Here is a 10,254-nt window from a genome sequence, read left to right as displayed (position 1 = left end):
AGAAAGAACTTCTATTTAAACCCTTAACATGCAGACCAACATGGACAAATTCATCTCTGAATTATTTTTGCATGGAGACTTCAGTCAGCAGGTAATTTACTAGGTTTCCTGCATGCACCAGAGAAGAAGCCACCCAGTTCACGTGTGCTCATCTGATGAGAGAAAAGACAATGTTTCTTTATTTAACTTTGCCCTAAAAAGGCAAGGGGAAAAAAAAAAAAAGACTCAGACAAATTCTGGCAAATTATTTATAACTACAGGATTGGGGGCCTGTCATTCCAGAGAACTGCTAGCACTAAGGGCTTTTAAAAAAAATAAAGACCAGACATTTAAACACAATTCCTCTCCTAATAAGCCCCCTAAACTTAATTAAACCCAAAGAAATCTTAAAATCTAACTAATTTTCACCATGTATGCTGTTGGCTTACAATAACATGAAAGAGAAGTGAAAAAAGTATTTCACTGTCTAATTTTCGTATAGTAGCTAAATGCTTGTGTGTTTGGGTCTCTAACACTCCAGGGAAATATCTAATTTTTTCTTCTCTTTTTTGGAGAATTATGATGATTTTATTTTTTTTAATTACTTTGGGCCTTATCCTGTAAGCAGAAACACATGGGAGTAGTATTACTGAGGTGCACGTAAAGTTAAGTAGGTGCAGGAACAATTTTTATTGTGGGGGAGAACTATTGAACCTAACTGTAAACCCTGTATATCCGATGAAGTGAGCTGTAACTCACGAAAGCTGATGCTCAAATAAATTTGTTAGTCTCTAAGGTGCCACAAGTACTCCTTTTCTTTTTGCGGATACAGACTAACAGGGCTGCTACTCTGAAACCTGTATATAATGAAAACTACTTCAAGCCAGGGGCTGCTGCAGCACCCCCAGTTCCACCACCTATGAACACGTGTATATGTGTTTTACAACCAGGGCTTTGATTTTGTGCATTTTTTAAAAAACAAGTCTGTTTAAAACAAAAACCTGGATTTTGAGGTCTAATCAACTTGGCAAGATCTCTTTAAACATGAGTTGCAGGCATGAAACCATTGCCATTACTGCTTCTGGTCCACAGAGAGATGGGCAGAAAGAATTTTACCAAACAGAACAAAGAATAATATAGGTAACATTCCATTTGTGTAAATCAGTTCAAGTCCTGAGGTATTTTATAGAGCTGGGTTGGAAACCGTTTTGGAGTCTGGATTTAGAAAATTTGTTAGACTTTTGGAGCTCTGGAAAGTCAAAATTTTGAAAATTTTCACAAACCCAACATGCAAAAAAAAAAAAGCAAGTGTTTTGTGTAAAAATGTTTTGTTTAGACTCACCTTTTTAAACCCTCTTTTGGCATGTTAACTAAATTGTAAAAACAAAAAATCATTTCAAATTTAAAATGAAACTTAATTGCAATATTTTTAAAACTTCATGTTTTTACATGTTTTAATTTTTTCAAATTGAGAGATTCATCAAAACAGACCCAAAATGGTTTCAGTTTTTACTAATTAACACTTTTCAGTGAAAATTGTGTTGTCAAAAAATCACCAACCAGCCCTTGTACTTTATATGTTGGAGAAGGGGAAAACATTTTGCTTGCCATTGAAATGATTTAAAGCTTGGACGGGTTATTTAAGTACATTTATAATCTCTCTATGCCAGCCACTTGCCCACCACCAAGGACTCTGAATTCTTGGGGACGTGGGTTATCCAATTCAAGCCTCTCAAGCTATCTTATTCTTGCACCCTGCGGACAACACAAAAAACACCACTTGCAATTGACAGTGTCAGGAGAGAGGCCAGTGACTGAACAGCCACAGAGACTGAATTGCCTTCTCACCTCCACAGTGGTCCCTGCAGATCAAGACAGAGGCACATGGGTGGGACACAGGATGGGGAAGTTTGTCCTGGGTTTGCTCATGTTATGAGCAGAAAAAGAAGCTACCTATCCTGGCAGTCTGACACCTCTCGCAACCATTAAATTCACTGTATGTTTTAAATATAATGTTAATGAACTCGCTTTCCATTATTCAATATCATTGACCATTTAACTCCTGAGTACCAGAAACAAATATCCTGTGATACTTCACCTGCAAAATAATGATTGCTGGTGTGCAGAGCTAAATGCAATGGTCAGGCCTTCAGACACCACAGCAATGGGTACAGTAGGAAAATCTAAACAGATAGTGAGGACTATAAAAGACTTCTAGAGAGTAGATGAAATAAGTGTACCACTTGATACAGGATGTACAGATCCCATTGTGACAGTCTATACCATTTTGGTCATCACTTTTACAAGACTACAATAAATTTTGTAGAAAGTATGCCTCATGAGGTATCACTTGAAAATGCATAATCTGCTGAACATTATTGTTCTGCTAAATATGTGTATCATCATTGTATGTAAAGGTGTAGGATTCTACTGTATCACATTGCTGTAACGTGCTCCAAGTTTAAGAAAAGCAGGCCCAAACCAATTTCTCAGGAACAAAGAACAGACCAACGGCCAGCCAGGTGTTAAAGGGCTATCAGCCCATACCCCCTCCCGCACTCCAACCCCCTGCCTTAGCCTGGAGCCCCCTCCCATGCCCTGAATGCCTCATTTCTGGCCCCACCCCGGAACCTGCACCCCCTCCCAGAGCCTGTACCCTGTTCCGCATCCCAGCCCCCCTGCCCCAGCCCGGAGCCTCCTCCCACACTCTGAACTCCTTGGCCCCAGCCTGGATCCTCCCTCCCGCACCCTGAGCCCCTCATTTCTGGCCCCACCCCAGAACACACACCCCCAGCCCAGGGACTGTACCCCCTCCCACACACCAACCCCCTGCCTCAGCCTGGAGCCTTGTGATGTTATTGACATAATCTGGGACCGTATAGATCATTGTTGCAACCAGGGTCCTGTCATGGCACCAAATCTTATATAAAGGGGGTCAAATGAGGTGTCTAAGACAAGGTTATGGTTTGCGGATTATGATTATGCTGGCTATATGTATGAACTGCTGTTGTAGTTAAAGTTAGGAATATTGGCTCTGTATTGTCTGTATTTCAAACTTATGCTATGCTTCTGCGTGACACCCCAGACAAGTTGGTGTCAGCTCTGCCTAGCCACCTTGATGGCCCATTAAGGACCATCAGCTATACAACTGACCCATTGAGAGAAGGCCTTGTGACTCAGCAAGGTATGCAGGGACCTGCCTATGGACAGTACTCTGAGGTTTTTCCCTGCCCTGTGATGGACTGCTTGTCTTTGGGACAAAGAAAGCAGAGACCACATGGCAAGAGACTATAAAAAGCTGCTGCAGCTCCTCCATCTGGTCTTCAGTCCTGCTTCTTACCTCTGGAGGGACTTTGCTACACTGCAGCATTGAACCAAGGACTGAAAGACCCATCCCAGCTGTGGATGTACTCCAGAGACTTGATCTGAACCTGCAGTTTATTCTATCACTGCTGCAAGCCTGAACCAAGAACTTTGCCATTACTGTATGTAATTGATTCCATGTAACCAATTCTAGCTCTCATCTATATCTTTTTCCTTTTATGAATAAACCTTTAGATTTTAGATTCTAAAGGATGGGCAACAGCGTGATTTGTGGGTAAGATCTGATTTGTATATTGACCTGGATCTGGGGCTTGGTCCTTTGCGATCGAGAGAACCTTTTTTCCTTTACTGGGGTATTGGTTTTCATAATCATTCATCCCCATAACGAGTGGCACTGGTGGAGATACTGGGAAACTGGAGCATCTAAGGGAATTGCTTGTGTGACTTGTGGTTAGCCAGTGGGGTGAGACCAAAATCTGCTCTGTTTGGCTGGTTTGGTTTGCCTTAGAGGTGGAAAAAACCCAGCCTTGGGTTGTAACTACCCTGCTTTAAGCAGTTTGTCCTGACTTGGCACTCTCAGTTGGGTCCCACCAGAACCAGCATCTTTACAAGCCTCCTCCTACACTCCAACCCCCTCGTCCCCGGCCTCATCGCAGAGCCCGCCCCCCCAGCTAGAGCCCTCACCCCCTCCTGCACCCCACCCCCTTGCCCCAGCCTGGAGCTCCCTCCTACACCCCAAAACCCTCATCCCTGGCCCCACCCCAGAACCCGCCCCCTCCAGCTGGAGCCTTCACCCCTTCCCACACCCCAACCTCCTGCCCCAGCCAGATGAAAATGAGCAAGTGAGTGAGGGTGGGGGAGAGAGAGTGACGGAGGGAAGGGGAGGTAGAGTGAGCGGGAGTGGGGCCTTGGACAAGGGGCAGGTTCCGTTTTGTGCAATTAGAAAGTTGGCAACCCTATGCTGCTTGAATTGGCTACTGATATTGATATTACAAGAACAACTTTACCAGTTTAGCTTCTCTTGCAACAGACCTACATTTTAAAATGGCCAGTTCAAACTTCCCTTCTCCAGGCAGCTGATTTTAAGGGCATTCTGTTCTAGCTTTAAATCTGCATCCTTCTCTTGTCATGAAAACTGACATATAGAAATATGAGACAGTCTTTAAATGTATAAAGAAGAAAAGACACTGCAACTGTTTCTAATTTATCTTGCATTGTAAAATACAATTCTCCTTTCTCCATGAAGTTATACTTCAGAATGAAGTCTGAAATGTTGCTGAAAATGTAAGATCCTACTCCCACATTAACCTTCTAGATTAATTAGCACAGTGTATATCAGATTGTACTTTATTAGAGCATTAAACTGAACTTTCTATTGCCAAAAATCTATGGTTCAGGAGGACAGTATAGATTAGTTAATAAACATTTCATTGCTCTACCTAATGTAGCAATGATAGGCAACAGCAGTCCTAAATCAGACTGTTTGTTGTAAGGATATGCTATTGCTGATCCTGTGGAAGGAATATGCACTAAGCAATGAATGAAAGTTTGATAAATGCCATAAAAATGCACTTTGATATTGCCTTAGTAGCAACGTAGAGTCCTACAAGGGTTGTTCACTTTGGTTAAAAGAAAAAAGCATAATAATCATTCTAATTATTTTTAAAACAGAGCAATACATTTTTATTGGGTCTTTGATGTTGACGTGTATTATTTGCAAGCAGTTTATTTTTTAATCCCTAGAGGAGGAACATTTAGGCATGAAATTCACCAAGTAGCATTCCACTGGCAGGCGGAATGGCTCCTGAGGAGCAGAGCGTCTCTGAATCGGACCAGCTCTGCTTGTACTATGATGAGTGAAACAGAAGAAAGAGGGTCAGGTTTGAGGAGTGACCTAGACTGGGCAGGCAACAGCAACTCAGGAAAGCAAACTGAGGCCAAGTGGCTACTAGGCAAACAATTAATCCAGGGTGTTTAACACAGGCCACTCTGCATGTTTATGTTTCCTATAGTTCTACCTGTCTGCTGCAATGCTTATTGCAAATGAAACTGTTTAGAGAGAACACGCCGCCACCCTTGCTCCCTGCTTTGCCCCCACTCCCTCTTTAGAGCAGCAGACACTCCCACAAAGACCTTATGCTCAAGCTCTTCCTTTATGCACCAATGCAGTGGAGTAGATCTCACTTTGTGCAGCTCATATGCAATTTGCAGTCTTTCAAGAGGGCTCCTTAGCAGAAATGAAGAGGTTGCCAACTCTTGCAATATTTGATGTTTTTCTAAAAGCCCAAACTGTTGGAATCAAGAGATTGCACAAGAATCTCATCTTTCATTTTTTTAAAAAAGTACATTTCTAGCTGTCATGGATGCAGAAGGAAAAAAAAAAAGTCTTAAAAATGTGAAGGAAGTGCACCCTCAAGGTTCAGAAACTGGAGGACAGAGAGCCCATCAGTTATTTTTAAAAGCTCATGATTTTTGAATGTTTTGGGTTGATAGCATTGCTATTTAAAACTGGATTCATTACAGGAACGAAATCAAAACTTCATAAATAACTACTGGCAGAATAACCATTTACTAGCAGCAAAGTCTGCTTTTTATTATTTTCACTTTGTTTTGAGTCCTTCTGGAACTGGCAAACTTTTATGAGTTTCTTGTTAAGAGTCTGTTGCCATATATGTAGCTTTTTCATTAAAAATAAAACACAGAAAAAACCCAGCACTTAGCATAGCAGCCACTTGCACGAAGCATGGTATGGTTCCGTTAACACAAGGCAAATCACCCTCTTTAAGTGTCATGCAAATGCTATATTTCATTCACATAAAATGATGCAACTTTGAATCTACTGCATCCTGTGTTCTAAAGACACATAAACGTAAAGGGTTAAGCTCACTCCAGACTTTAGCACGGCGGTGTTTAGCTTTCCACTAAATCTAATGATAATTTAGCTCTCATCCACCCTGCAGTGAGTTCATCTGGGGACAACAGACACACCAATCACAACTCAGGGAGAGGACACATGGCACTGGCTGGGAGGGTTGGTTTTAGAACATCACTGAAGAACTGCAACAAAACAGGACCCTATAAAGCGCAAACTGAACAAGAAAACTCCCCTCAGCCTATGGTTAAAATAAAGAGTCATGTATTGGAGCCAGTTCCCAAAGAAAACAAATAAAGTTTCAGTCCTGGGCTCTCAGCCCTCAGAGTTCACAGGAGATCTGCCTTCTCTCAGCTAGTTAACTCCCATCTTCTCAATCTCTTCTCCCCCACCAAATGCACTCTTACAGGGGAGGTACTCTCTCCACTGCCTCCTGAATGTCTCTGCACAAAAGACAGAGAGTTGGGTCCCTTTTCAGGTTAAGGGGATTAACTGTTTCCTGCCAGCCTAGGGACAGGGTTTCTTCATCCTGTCACATGCCCCAAAGTAGATTCCACTCACACAGACTGACTTCTAAATGTCAAGGGACAATATATATGCTGTGTATATTAATATATCACTCCACCTGGTCCCTGAGAGGAGATCAAGTCTAGGCACATTATGCTGGCCCCTCTGAATTATTTGACTGCATAGCTCTATCAAAGCAAAGAAACAAAGAGGTTTCCTTGAATAACTCATTGACCTTTTCCATCTTTCCAAACACTGACCCTCCAGATTGAAAAAAAAAATTCCTTCCTGATCAAACAAACGATCAGTGTTTGGCTCTTTTTGAAAGCAAAAAACCAAATGGAGCTGTTTAGGGTTACTTGTATAGCATGGGATAATAGTCAAAGATGTCTCAGAAATGTTCTCCACCCTACAAATGAGAGTGCTTGTTAAATGACTCATTTGTTTTTTTTAAAAAAAAAGGTCTCCTACTAAAGTTTCCAAGGCGTAATACATATAAATATATAGACAGCAAATTTTTGTTTTAGAAAAGAAAACCTGAATATCCTTTACTTACATTGATGAAATTTTTTTCTGCTCCATAGTTTCTTCAAGTTCATATGCCACCTTTTGTGTTGGGGGTTGATTTGGTAATAGTGTCTCTTGCATTTCCTAGATGGGATAAAAAACAACCTTAATTCTTGTGGGCCAGATCATATGAGGCCAGAATGCAGCCACACAAAGAAGGAAAGAGACCTCTTTTTCACTCTCCTGGGTGGCCTGCCTGGATCTTGAGTTCAGGTGTGCATAGAAAGCAGGGTCTATGGCACAGCAAACTCCTTATGCAAACCCCAATCACAGTTCAATACTGTAACAGTAAACCAAGGGTTCTAACACATTTTAACCCCTTCAGCCCAAAACCTGTAAACACAAGAAGATCCAACCAACACAAACTCCTAAAAGCAAGAAAAAGCCCAGTTAAGGAATCCTTCATCCTCAATACACGTTCACCACATTCATTTGTCCAAATCAATGACAGATTCTACCGCTCCACTTCTACAAAGTTTTATACAGCTCCATGTGTGACATCCTCTCCAAAGGAATGACTGTGGCCTAGTGAAGAGAACACTACACTGGGATTCAGGAGACCTGTGTTTTATTCTTGGCTCTGTAACTAGCCTGCTGAGTGAAGGCACTTCACCTTTTTGTGCCTCCGTTTCCGATCTGTAAAGTGGGGATGACGACACTGGCCTCCTTGGTACAGTACTTTGTGATCTGCACATGAAAATGGCTACATCACAGCTAGATATTCTTACTATAAGAATAGGATCTTCCTCTTTGTATGGTAACTTTAGTGCTGACAAAAGGCAGCTTGACAGCTCTGATGGATCAAGTCCTGTTTATCTATAGGGCAACAGCAGAGCAAGTTTTCTACACACACCACCCTGCCAGCATGCCTTAGCCATGATGTGGGGGTGGGGGTTCTTCCTCGGGGGCTAACGGGTAGTTCAGTCTCCATGGCCAGTGTAGCAGTTGGGTTCACTGGTGAATCTTCCAATCAGTGCAAAGCGTGATGGTGAGTTTGTAATGTGAGAGCTGGAATTGAGACCCACCGAACTCATCTCATAGGAGACACCAAACATCCATTCAGTAGGAACATCTTTTATTCCCGACTAAATGGGGCTGGATTTAAACTGGTGACCTACAGATGAAAGGCTGTGAAGCTCATTAGAAAGACGCCAAAGAATTTAATCCCCTAGTAAGCGCTAATTTAAGAGGGGGGAAGGGTGTTTAATAGACATATACCTATTACACATACAAAAATGCCGTTGTTAAAAGAAAAGTAGCTTACAAAAACAAAAAAACCCTCAACAACAACAACCAAGAATTCAAAGTTAGGAGATGCCAGAATTAGGCTCATAACACATACAGAAGGAAAAGAATGTGAATAATCATTTTAATGTTAATTTATAATTTGGCAGTGAACCAGGCAACTGATACAGGTTTCCCTCAAAAAACCCCCAAAAACCAAAAAAGAAAATGAACCTACAAAGCATGAAATGCCAGTGTCAAAACTGTTTGACTAGTGACTCTTCAAAACACCATTGCGAGTTCCCATGTTTCTCTGGCATTTCCAGGTCAATTCTGCCTAGTTTCAAAATAACACTGAGTTTTTTCCTAACTTCTACCCCTGCAAAAATCAGCCTTAGATACGAACATCAGCACCTGCGTTTTCTACTCTTGCGTTGCTGATACGATAAAGATTGGGTAGTCAGAACTCTGTGCATCATCAACACATTTGCTTATTAATGAAAATACAAAATGTCACTGTGATGCTTCCCAGGATTGCGGGGCACCTGGCTACCACTTGCCCTTAGTGTGAGTGAGCTGTGTCCATGCCTGCCTGGGGTCAGCACCCTGACACCACCAGCCACTGGCAACACAAGCATTTCCCTCGAGGCCTCGCTCTCTTTTCAAGTTAGCAGTAGGCACACTTGCCCCAACCTCAACTCCTCCAAGTGGCGTCAGCCCCTTATCTACTGAAGACTTCATAGAATTACCAGGCCTGCTGTTCTTAAAGGAAGAGTACACCAGAGCTTACTACTTCACTCAGAACACAGCTCCACTTAACACACAGCACTTACACTTGCTTTCTCTCTAAACAAATCTAAGTTTATTTAACAAGGAATAGAGATTCATAGAATAGCAAGCAGAAATATTGGAAACAATGGGTTACATAGAAAGCAAAGTCATAATATGCATTCTGGAGCCTAAACTCCACTAACAACCTGCTCTCTTGTGTAATAAGATACTGCTAACCTCAAAGTTATCCAAACAATATTTGTCCATCCAGGATATCTGAGACCCTTCTCTCACCAGGCCGAGTTTGCTGGCAGCCTGCCTCCTCTTATGAACGATAACTCTGGGTTCTTCTGCCCCCCAGATAAAGCTCTAGAAGTTCACGGTCTTTACTCCCAGACAGGATAGCCTTTGATGGGTTTATTCTGATAGTGTGGCTGATGTGATTAGGCCTTTGCTTACAGACAGCCCCCCAACCTGAAGCAAATACTCACCAGCAACCACACACCACACAACAAAAAACACTAACCCAGGAACCTATCCTTGCAACAAAGCCCGTTGCCAACTGTGTCCACATATCTATTCAGGGGACACCATTATAGGGCCTAATCACATCAGCCACACTATCAGAGGCTCGTTCACCTGCACATCTACCAAAGTGATATATGCCATCATGTGCCAGCAATGCCCCTCTGCCATATACATTGGCCAAACTGGACAGTCTCTACGTAAAAGAATAAATGGACACAAATCAGACGTCAAGAATTATAACATTCAAAAGCCAGTCGGAGAACACTTCAATCTCTTTGGTCACTTGATTACAGACCTAAAAGTGAAAAGAAAAGGAGTACTTGTGGCACCTTAGAGACTAACCAATTTATTTGAGCATGAGCTGTAGCTCACGAAAGCTCATGCTCAAATAAATTGGTTAGTCTCTAAGGTGCCACAAGTACTCCTTTTCTTTTTGCGAATGCAGACTAACACGGCTGTTACTCTGAGACCTAAAAGTGGCA

Source organism: Chelonia mydas, chromosome 11 (assembly GCF_015237465.2).
Source record: "Chelonia mydas isolate rCheMyd1 chromosome 11, rCheMyd1.pri.v2, whole genome shotgun sequence".
NCBI classification, from domain to species: domain Eukaryota; kingdom Metazoa; phylum Chordata; order Testudines; family Cheloniidae; genus Chelonia; species Chelonia mydas.
This window is presented reverse-complemented; position numbering follows the sequence as displayed.